General features: G+C 41.5%; 1 pseudogene across 1 annotated transcript in view; it reads right to left on the bottom strand.

Annotated features, from left to right (window-relative positions):
* Positions 1 to 368: 368 nt before the first annotated feature.
* LOC308440109 (solute carrier family 49 member 4-like) overlaps positions 369 to 10,559 on the bottom strand; it is a 166,461-nt pseudogene continuing 156,270 nt past the window's right edge. The window contains exons 4-5 of the transcript in view: positions 1,832 to 1,884; positions 369 to 558 (exon numbers count right to left, since the gene is read on the bottom strand). The product of the transcript in view is annotated as a solute carrier family 49 member 4-like (transcript). The remainder of the gene's footprint in view (positions 559 to 1,831; positions 1,885 to 10,559) is intronic.

Genomic DNA, 10,559 nt, shown 5'->3' with positions numbered 1-10,559 from the left:
AGATGACTCGATTGGCAGCACTTCCCTCCCCCACCCCCAACCTCAGGACGGCTTCCTATTCCCACTGTGGTAGATTGAACTTCCATTATAACTGTTCCTTTCCAGGAAAAGATTGGCCAAGAATACTAAGGATGTTATAAGGATGCACAGAGAAGAAAAATAGCTGAGATGCTCTGAACTGTAGTCTAGGTTACAAGCCCATCTTCAGACTCTATGCCAGCGAGGTCCCTGCTCACTCCTCTGCATTGAGAATAGGGACCTAGGATGGGATCCAGCTTCCCCATCCTGTGGGACAGAGCTTAGTCTGCCCAATGCTGACCCCCATGGGGTCTGCGGGTACTCATGTTGCCAGAGTTCTCCCCTTTGGGTTATAGCTGTACCCACTCTAAGTCAGCATCCATTTGCCAAATAGAACCATTTTCTGCGTGCCACCAAGTGCTCCTCTGGGAGCCACTGAAAGCCAAGTTGTTCTTCCCCGTGTAGGCCATATCATGTCTTCCAGAAGGCTCTGTAATTTTTCCATCAACAGAATTGGGTAACTCCCCCAGGATCACACAGCTGTGAAGTGGAGCAAGAGATTGAGAGCCACTTTTAGCACATCCTCTTTGGTGCTATTAACGTGCTTCTGAGTCTGCCCCAGATCAGTGATGCCGTGTGACCAAATCAATAAGTCTAGGAGGCCAATGAACATCTAAGTAAACCGGGTTCAGAGATAGTACCTGTATTCGTCACTTTCCACATTGCTGTGACAACATATTTGACGGCAACAATTAAAGGGAAAAAAATTCACTCTGCTTATGACTTCATATATACCAGGCCATCATGGTAGATAGAGCATGACACATCAAACTCCACACCATGGCGGTTAGGAAGTGGAGGGAGGACATGTAGGAAGTGGAGAGAGCACATATAGCTTCCAAAGACATCCCCCAGGGACCTACTTCCTTTCACTAAGCCCCTCCTACTTTATACCACCTCCCAGTACCACCGATTGTCTTTATGGGTCCACCAGGGGATTGATTCATTCATTAGGCCGAAGCCCTCAGGATCTAGCTGTCTCCCAGGGGCTACATTACAGACACCATACTTCATGAATCCCTTAGCATCTCTTAGTTCAACCAATTGACGGCCCAAATTAGACATCGTAGGACATCAATTTTCTCTTGTCGAAGGTGTTATTTTTGCATTACAGATGTTCCTTGAGCATTTAAGACTGCTGCTTTTTACCCCTATATTCACAGACATAAGCCATGGTTGAGATTTTTCTATACACATTTGGTTATCCTAAACCAATCACAAACCTCATTCAGACTTTCCGTACAGAGAAAACAGTGTTATAGATTTTCTCCTGTGGGAGTCACAGGGTGTTTACACTGGCTGTGAGTACTGGAATTTCTGTGGGAGGGTCTGGACTTCTCGGTTTTGTTCTAGCTGCACACTCATGCTGGACCAGAACAAGTGGCCTGTGCACAAAAACGTTGCTACTGGACAGGCAATTACACAGTAACCCCCGTCTCTTAGGAAACCCCCTTCCAATCTGAGCACACTGGCCCTATTGAGGCATCATCCATCTTGTATCTCCTGTGATCTCTAGAACAGAGGTTCTCAACCTGTGGGGCAGCACATCCCCTTTGGGGGTTGCATGTCAGATATTTACAATATGGTTCACAACAATAGCAAAATTACAGTTACGAAGTAGCAACAAAAAGATTTATGGTCCAGGGTCACCACAGCAGGACGAACTGTATCAAAGGGTCACAGCATCAGGAAGGTTGAAAGGCACTGCTTTAGAAGATAGGAGCTGTAATTTAAAGTGCTATCTGGTACTTACTGGCTGGTCATTGTCCTTGGCACCTGGCAGATGAGAGGGATCTTCAATTCAGCCTGTGAAGACAAAAACAAAAAACTGGTTACTCGACCTTGCGCATCATGTTTTATTTCTGTTGGACATGCTACCTCTGCCTCTTTGCAGGATTTGAAGCAGGCACTGGCCTAGAGGAAGAGAGCGGAAGCAAATCAACATAGGTCAAAAATTGGTGTATTTCTGGCACAGGGTGGGGGAGGGACTCCCCATCCCCTGACATGCTGTCCTCCTTCTGTCAGCATCCATCCCATCTGCCCCAGGGAGCTGAGCAAGCACGCACTGAGTCTGATTTTCCCTTGTGTGTAATTGTACACGTTCCCTGGGTGCCTAGGACGCCTTAGCCCAGCCTTCATTGGTTCTGCTTGGAATCCACAGGCTTGCTGAGGCAGGCCGGGGAAGAGTTGCTTTTCATTTCCCTGTGAGTTTCCCATAAAATATTTACTGGAAGTTTCATTTGTATACCACTTTGCATCAGCCACCACATTTTATTTGAGCCTAGTATTCACCCTCAGAGGAGGGATCATTAGTTTCATTTACCATATAAATTAACAGCAGAGACTCTGGGAGCGTGCAGTAAGTGCTTTGCTCCGATGGCCACCTTTAATGTATTTGAAGACTCTGGGACTCATACAGGATATTTCCAGGATATCATCTGGAGATCCAGCAAGAAACTGAGTCCTTGTATTAGCAAATTTGAGAGTAGTGTAACGTGATCCTTTGGAAGCTGTGAGCAGGTAGGGCAGGAAAGAGAGCCGGACACCCCGGGGGCAGTAGACAGGGGTGCTGTCATTGTACCAAGGGTGGAGGGAGGGAGTGGTGATTGGACTGGAGAGGCTGAGTGTGGAAGAATAGCAGTTTTCAACTGAGGCAGGTTCAGGAGGCAGCTACAGGGGGCTGAACACAAGGAGCCGTCTCATTTCCTTCCTTCCCCGGCTCATCTGCTGTTGTCTCCCATTCATAGGCTAGAAGTCGAGAAGAATCCAGGGACAAGAAACTATTGGTGTGATCTTTGATCATCAGAGCCCTGGGACTCCCAGATAAACGGAACAGGGCACAGGGTGGATTTCACAGCTTGAAAACGAAGCTCACAGTTCATCTCCGAAGGTGGCCTTTATACTTGATCTACGTAATCTTGGAAGAACAGCCGTGGAGAAGCTACTGAAATAGTTGAACTGGGCTCGGGTCCTCTGATCCTTTGCTGCTCCTCATGACACCTCTGCTCTCATACCTCAGTTCTGCCATGGACCGGAAGGAGAGGAGGAACTCTGCTTAGGATTTGGTTCACTTATACTTCTTTGGTCCATGGTTTCCTCTAGAAGCCATGTCTTTCGAGGTGGTGAGGAGGCTTAACACCAGATCAGGGAGATATAAATAAGGTATAAGTTCCAGGTCAAGGGAAGAGTAAGAGATATGACCATCTAGATGTGCAGCCCTGGTGGAGAACTTAGTCTCTTAAGAATAATGGCATCTATATCTTTGCTTCATACCATAGCATTGTGCTAAATAACCCAATGCACACGAAGTTTGTCTTACAAATTGTAAAAGTATAAGGCGTGGTGTACTCCTACTAATGTAATAAGATTAGCCAGCTACATCAACATCAAGCATGTTATATGCTGGTGTCTAGGCTGATTGATATCAATTTTAAGATATTAATACCTTCTAAGTGTAAGTTATATGATTAGGGTTAGATAGGAAACATGGTCTACCCCAATTTGCTTATATTGGTTACTTGTTTGATTGTATAATTTGGAGGTAGTGGAATTAAGATCTCTACAGAGGACTCCCTGTGTTCCTGGCTCTTAGCCAGCTCTTAGGTACACAGTTCCAAGGCACAGGCCAGTTCTTTCGAAGGCTTTCCCATCAGTAAGGTGGGAGCCGACCAGTTCTAATTCTGCCATAGTGTGGCAACTACAGCTCTGCACAGAGCATGAGAGCTTGCTTTGGTTTAATTTTCTTCCTCTGGAGTAAGCTGTTGGGCTAAATAAGTGTCTTCTAGCTCAAAGATCCCACAAAACAGCTCCCTTAAAAACTGTAATCCATCCAAATCTGATGACAACACTGGCTTTAAAACGTTAGAGGTATGTTATTATATCTCTTGCATTTATTGTCTTCTCCAATGGAGCTGCTTGTAGAACAAACCTTCAGCGTCTCTGGAAAATAGCTGTCACAGGGGAAAGCAGGGAGGCTTGGGGAAATCTCAGTTGCTTACATGTAAACCTCTGTAATTTAAGTCATTCTAGCAGCGATTTCTCAGAGACGTGTGTAGTATATTATACAGAGAGTGTTTTAAAATGTATATATTTTTAATGAGTCGAACTCTTTCGGCACTGTAGAAAGTAAAACTCAGGGTCTGAGTGACCTACCCTACAGAAGCCTGAGTCAGCCAGGCAGAAGGGCTTCAGCAGAGCAGATAGAGTACCCACCACAAGGCCACAGCTCTCTGCTCCACCCACATTGTCCCAAGAGCTCTTCTGAGAACTCAGTACTCTTATCTGATTTCCTTTTTGTAAAGGATGTGGTAAGGGGTTGAGTTAGATTTGCATGTCTGCCAGTTTTATGAAGATAATAAGAATAGAAAAGACAGGATGCTTTCCTTCTAGATATGTGCTGTTGCAAAGAGAACCGAACCAACCGGGATGCTATTCACAGCCTCTGCCACAGAGACCCACCGAGTTTCTGTAATCGTTATTTGATACAAAGATGAAATGACATTCACATGTGTTGAGTTATTGGTGTTTCAGGGCACACACATACCTGGCGTGTGAAACCTCTTTGGTCCTGACTATGCTTTGGGATGGCTCTTTGCTTGCTTAGAGCCTTTGTTTACTTTCTTTGTAACACAGGAGTAGTAAAACCAGTGATTGCTCCGGGTGTTTGTGAAGATGACAGGAGATGTCTGTGATACACGTGAGGAACACATCCCCCCCCCCCCCCCCCCCCGCAGCAAACACTGGGAGTATCATTCAAACATCAGAGTTGTTCTTGCAGCTGGCTTTGCTCTGAACACAGATCCAAGGGAAGACAAGCAACCGGGAGGATTTATAGAAAACAAACAAGAACAGAGTGGGAAGAGGTGGGGCAAAGCTAAGAATCAGAGGATACTCATGTCCCAACAGAGACACAAAACCACCTCAAACTTGAATTTGAAGATGAATTAAATGCCTTTCACTGCTTCTAGGTTTGAGTCTCCAGAGACATGGAGTACATAGCCAATGCTAATAGACACTGGCTCCATAACCAACAGGTCAACCTGTTGGATCTAACTGGGCTGTAGTGGTGCCCTGTCTATGTGTGATGGTAACCTAAACGCTCTAGATATTTTAGATAAGATTTGGATACCACAGACCATCCTAGATATTTGAATGGTTAGGTTGACCACACCTCAGTGGATAGTCACAAACCTAAGCTTCTCTAAGCATTACAAATTATACTTGATTGGTTAAAAAAATATGAGGACACTAAGTTCTGTGTGTTAGTGAAGGGAGTTGACCCAGAAGAAATTTGAGGAGGCAACATGATCAAAATACACTGTATGAAACTTTCAAAGAGCTAAGAAACGTGAAAGGAAAAGAAAAAGACAGTAAAATAAAGTCACACAAATTCGAATGGTTTTATGTTTATAATGTCGGCTGGTATATATTCATAGTTGCATGTGACCCAGTTAGTTGGACATAACTGAGTGTCTCAAGGGACCAGAATCTGTTCATTGTTTGTTTTGGATTAGTAATCTATGGCTTTATTTTCAATGGTAGAGCTCCTCTAGCTTTCTTTTCTCCAGTGGGTTTCTGATGTCTAACATGAGAATTGAGAACAAAATGTCCACTTTCTCTGTCCTTACTCACACAGCACTTGAAATCCCAGTAGAGCAGTAAGTCAAGAAAACAAACAGAAACACACATAGGAAAGTAGAATCATAGATATGTGTAGATTATATTATCCAGTGCTTATGAGACCCAGAAGACCCCACCAGAAAACTCTGATTACTGATAAATAGGCTACAGAAGCAATATACAAAATTTAGTAGCTATGTAATAGTAAAAACATGTTTGAGAAAGAAAACAGGAAATCAGGTTTATTTGCCATAGCTTCAAAATTATGTACAAATAAAATTAACTAAAGGGAAAGGGCTTGTGATGAAGATTTTAAATCACGGAAGGAAGAAACTGAAGAAGACACTAGACTCTCCAGTGCTCATAGGTCAGAAGAATTAATATTGTAAAAATGGCCACATTACCAAATGCGATCTACTGGTTCCACCAGTCTCTATCAGTGTCCCAACGATATTCAGAGAAATAGAAAAACCATCCTGAAATTCATACAGCAGCACAGAATACTCCAAAATGGCTGATGCAATTCTTAGCAAAAGCAATAATGCTAAATAATATATTCTTGTACTTTGATTTTTTTTTTTTTTTTTGGTTACTGTGATAAAGAACAGTCTACAACAAAGTTAGAGGAGAGGAAAAGGTTCTCACGAGTTTGCAGGTTACAGTTTATCACTGATAAAAGTCAAGGCAGGAACTCAAGGCAGCAGCTTGGAGGTAGGAACTGAAGCAGAGGCCATGGAAGAGCTTGATCTATACGGATTGCTCACTCTTCTTTCTTATGTCACCGAGGACCACCTGCCCAGAGGTCTGGGCTCTCTCACATCAGTTATCAATGAAGAGAATGCCCCAGACATGCCTACAGGTCAGTTTGATGAAGGCAGTTCCTCAACTGAGGTTACCACTCTCCAGGTGGTTCTAGTGTCCAGCTGACAAAAACTAACCAGCATATATATATATAATATACTATATGTAAAATATAATTCATATGATATATTATATATGTCTATATGAAAATAGCAGCAATACTATGTGAGAATAGGGAGGGATTTAGTGCAGGTGTTCACTTTCTGGCTTTCGAGGCAAAATAAAAGTCATGACAAAGAGATGCTCTGTTGGGCTCACTTCTGAGAGCAAAGGGCAGCCCAACTCTATGACCAGTTCAGACAGCCAGTTTCACATTTTTGAATGGTTTCTCTGTTTATTTTTTTATCAGTTCATTACATCCTCACTTTGTAGGTTGAAACTCATTTTAGAAACATAAGGAATTTGAAGGGTATAAGCCATTAGTAGGTTCCACACTAGAAGCATGTGTGAGATTCCCAGGGTATTCGACAGAACTGAGTATTAACACCAGAATGTTTGCTTCTGAGCTTGAAGCCTGCCTGGTGTTTCAGAGAATGGGTTAGGATGCAAGAACTTTCTGTATAAATGAATGGTATTTTGATGTGGATCTTAATCCAGAAATAATTAATACCCTTATGGTATCATAAGCAGTTTAAACAACTGAAAACATGTAGACCAACAAAATCACATTTCCTTGTCAACTTTGAGAACTCTTGTTGTCCCCTGGGAATGTGCCAGTGCCACCAAGCAGCTAGAGAGACATATTTTTATCACAGACAATTCTCTTACACATTCTCTGGTCAAAATTAATATTTCATGAAGGGAAACCATACTTTATAGAACATAATTTTTTTGCTTTCAAATATTTCTCATTTATTCCCAGAAGATAAAGCTTATAAAAATACAAACTTCTGTTTCTTTGAAAGTTTAAGAAACATCATTTTAATGACAATGAACCCGATCAGATATATGAAATAGCCAAAAGCAAGCTGCAAGTTGCTAAGACAATGTGAGCACTGGCCAGAAAAGCTGTACATCCCAAACTGGGTCAAGGCTGAAGCATAAGGTTTGTTCAAAATACCTATGAGAGATATATGATTTCTCCTCTACAATCAGACCCAGCACTGAAAGATGGAGTTGGGGAAGAGGTAGTATATGAATATTTGAAGAAAGAGAAGAGAAGAGAGAGAAGGGGGGAGGGAGGGAGGGAGTAAGGGAGGGAGGGAGGGAGGGAGAGAGAGAGAGAGAGAGAGAGAGAGAGAGAGAGAGAGAGAGAGAGAGAGAGAGAGCACTATGCCTGCAACTTTGAATACACATATTGAAACTAGTATTTCTTAGAAGCAGTCATTAATTTGCCCATGATTTAGAATTTTGCATAATTTTCTCCTATTTTCATGTCAAAAATGAGGAAGTCATGGTGTAGAGATGCTCATATTTAGAGGAGAACACTTGTTTTGCTGATTGAATTTCTAATTCTAACCCTGGCTAGGGAAAATCAGCTAAATTCAATTAATTATAACAGTTCACTTGATTGGATTTCCAGTGAGAGGAGGTATTAAAAGTCAAATGGGTTAGTATTACAGATAGTTTTAAGGAGTCGAGGAGAATTCTTTTTTCTAGTTTTTTTTTTTCTGCGATTAAGCAGCAGGATATTTTTAAAAACGATTTTGCAACTGCCTTGGTAACAAGTCACTTCCCTTAAGCATCTTGAGAAAACACGGGAGGACAGCTATTTGTTCTTTTCAAAAGATTCTGAAAAGGTCTCTAATACACTGATGCAATCTGTAGTTGTTTTTGAATTTATTGCTCTTAGGGCATCTTGATTTCAAAAGCCATTTCCATTTTCTCTTCTGCTGTCGGGTTCAGTAGGGACAGTCACCATGTCTGTGCTCGGGTTGTCCACTTTATTGTGTAGTAAACACGGGCCTTTGTTTCCTCCTCTTCTCATTCTCTTAATTTGTATTATAATGACTTTCCCCTGTCATTCCTTCTTTTGATTTTTCTTTTCCTTGTATTCTCATCAAGCTTCTGTTTCTATTATCTAAGTTACTTGACTGTTCAGGACAACTGTAGTAAGTAACAAATACCTATCTATCTATCTATCTGTCTACATATCTATAATACATTTACCTATTATATATTATCCATCTATTAATCATATATCCATCTATCATCTATCAATTTCTTTTTCTCTACTATTAATTTATCTACCTATTGATCATTTATCATGTATCTTTCTATCAATTACCTACCATCTATCAATAAATCTCTCTCTGTTATCTATCTGTTTGTTTGTCTTGTCTATTTGTTATGTACCACCTAAGTATTGATCTTAAATCTATATCTATTATTAATAAATCACGTAACTATCAATTGCGTCTCTGTCATTTTGTTTTCTTGGTAGACTACGGCATCGGGCACTTGCTACAGCCCATGTCTTATTGAGATGTTCCTCTACTTTTGTGTGAAGATTTATGTCTCTCTCACCTCATTTTTTATTAGGCTTTCATAAATGATGCCAGAATCTTACTAATTGAAGGTGAAACTGCTAGATCTACATTAATTGCGAATGTCTCCAACTGTGATTCATTTTTCTGTTAATTAATTAATAATTAATTAATTAAAGTTCACTTGGTGATATTAAAGGCAGATTTTGGGGTAAAGAGGAGAAACTAAGTTGAAAGGAGTACTCATTTATACTCCATAATTTTTGGGCTAGGCGTGGGAAGGAAATGCCTCCCCAGTGATCGCTAACCATCAAAGGTGAATGTCCTGACATTTTTTTTTTCAAAGTCATATTTATTAAGCATTTTCTGTCTGCTGGTTGTTTTTCTGCATCATTGTTTCACAAGAAAAAATCCAAAAGGACATTTGCATGAAGCTTAAAATCCAAAGAGGCACAAAAGGGTAGATAATCTCATCATTAATGGACTAGGAATAATGCAATTTATAATAATAACGGGTAACAGTAACAGTACCATTTGCTGCATACCAGAACTGTGAATACAGCATTCTGTTTAAGTAAGATTCCATTGTACAGCAGCAATCCAAATGACCCAGATTTTGCAATACTGAACAATTCTGTCATTTTCCTTTTCAGCGAGAGCCCTCTGGAGCCATATCTGTCTTGTATACAAACTGCACAGTGTGGTTGCTGATGAGTTCAGCCCTTCATCTGTGACTTGAAGTACATTTGAAACCCGACTTTGGAATTCAGCTTCCTGAAGCATGATTAACTATTTCTTTATCCCTTCTTTTATTCAGGTTCACCCGCCTACCAAGAAATCTCCACTCCCAGGGATGCTGATTTGTACAACTCGAGTCTCAGTTTCTCTAACATGGAAAATGAGGACACAGGCGGCGTTTGTTCCTCTTGGCTAATGGCGTTATTCTGAAAATCAAGTAAGAGCCAGGAAGTTAGCATAATCCCCAGTGCTACTTTTCTCTGGCCTATGTGAGTGGTGCCTATGCAAATGCTAGAGGAAGAGGTCTTGCTCTATTGCTTTACATTTTATTCCTGTGAGACTGCGTCTCCAATGACCCTGGCTCTATGGTATCGGCTTGCGTGACTCTCTGTCTCCAATCCACAGTGCTGGAATACAGGCGTGCCTGCCCATGCTCTGATGGCTTTCTTCTTATGCAGGGGCTGGCATCCAAATTCAGGTCCTTCTGCTTTCACAGAAAGTACTCTTGCCCACTGAGCCACCTCTGCAGCCCAATGAGTAGACCTTAGATTGTTGTGTAAACATAGTGAACGATAGTTATTGACTCCGTCTTCCTGTTACTGCAGAGGATTCCGAACTTCCTTGAAGGTGACAAGGAAAACACTCTAAAGGGAATGATATGCTGAGCACCCAATTTAAAACGTTTCAGGGGGTCAGGTCATCTGAGGAATTTTAAGATGCTGCCACATCTTTGACAGATGAACGATGAAAATAAATATGAGTATGATGAGATTATCTTTTTATAGAAATCACCTTAAAATAGTACCCTGCAGACTCAACATGGTGGGGGTGGGGGGG

Source organism: Micromys minutus (genome assembly GCF_963924665.1).
Source record: "Micromys minutus genome assembly, chromosome: 1".
Taxonomy (NCBI): domain Eukaryota; kingdom Metazoa; phylum Chordata; class Mammalia; order Rodentia; family Muridae; genus Micromys; species Micromys minutus.
This window is presented reverse-complemented; position numbering and strand designations above follow the sequence as displayed.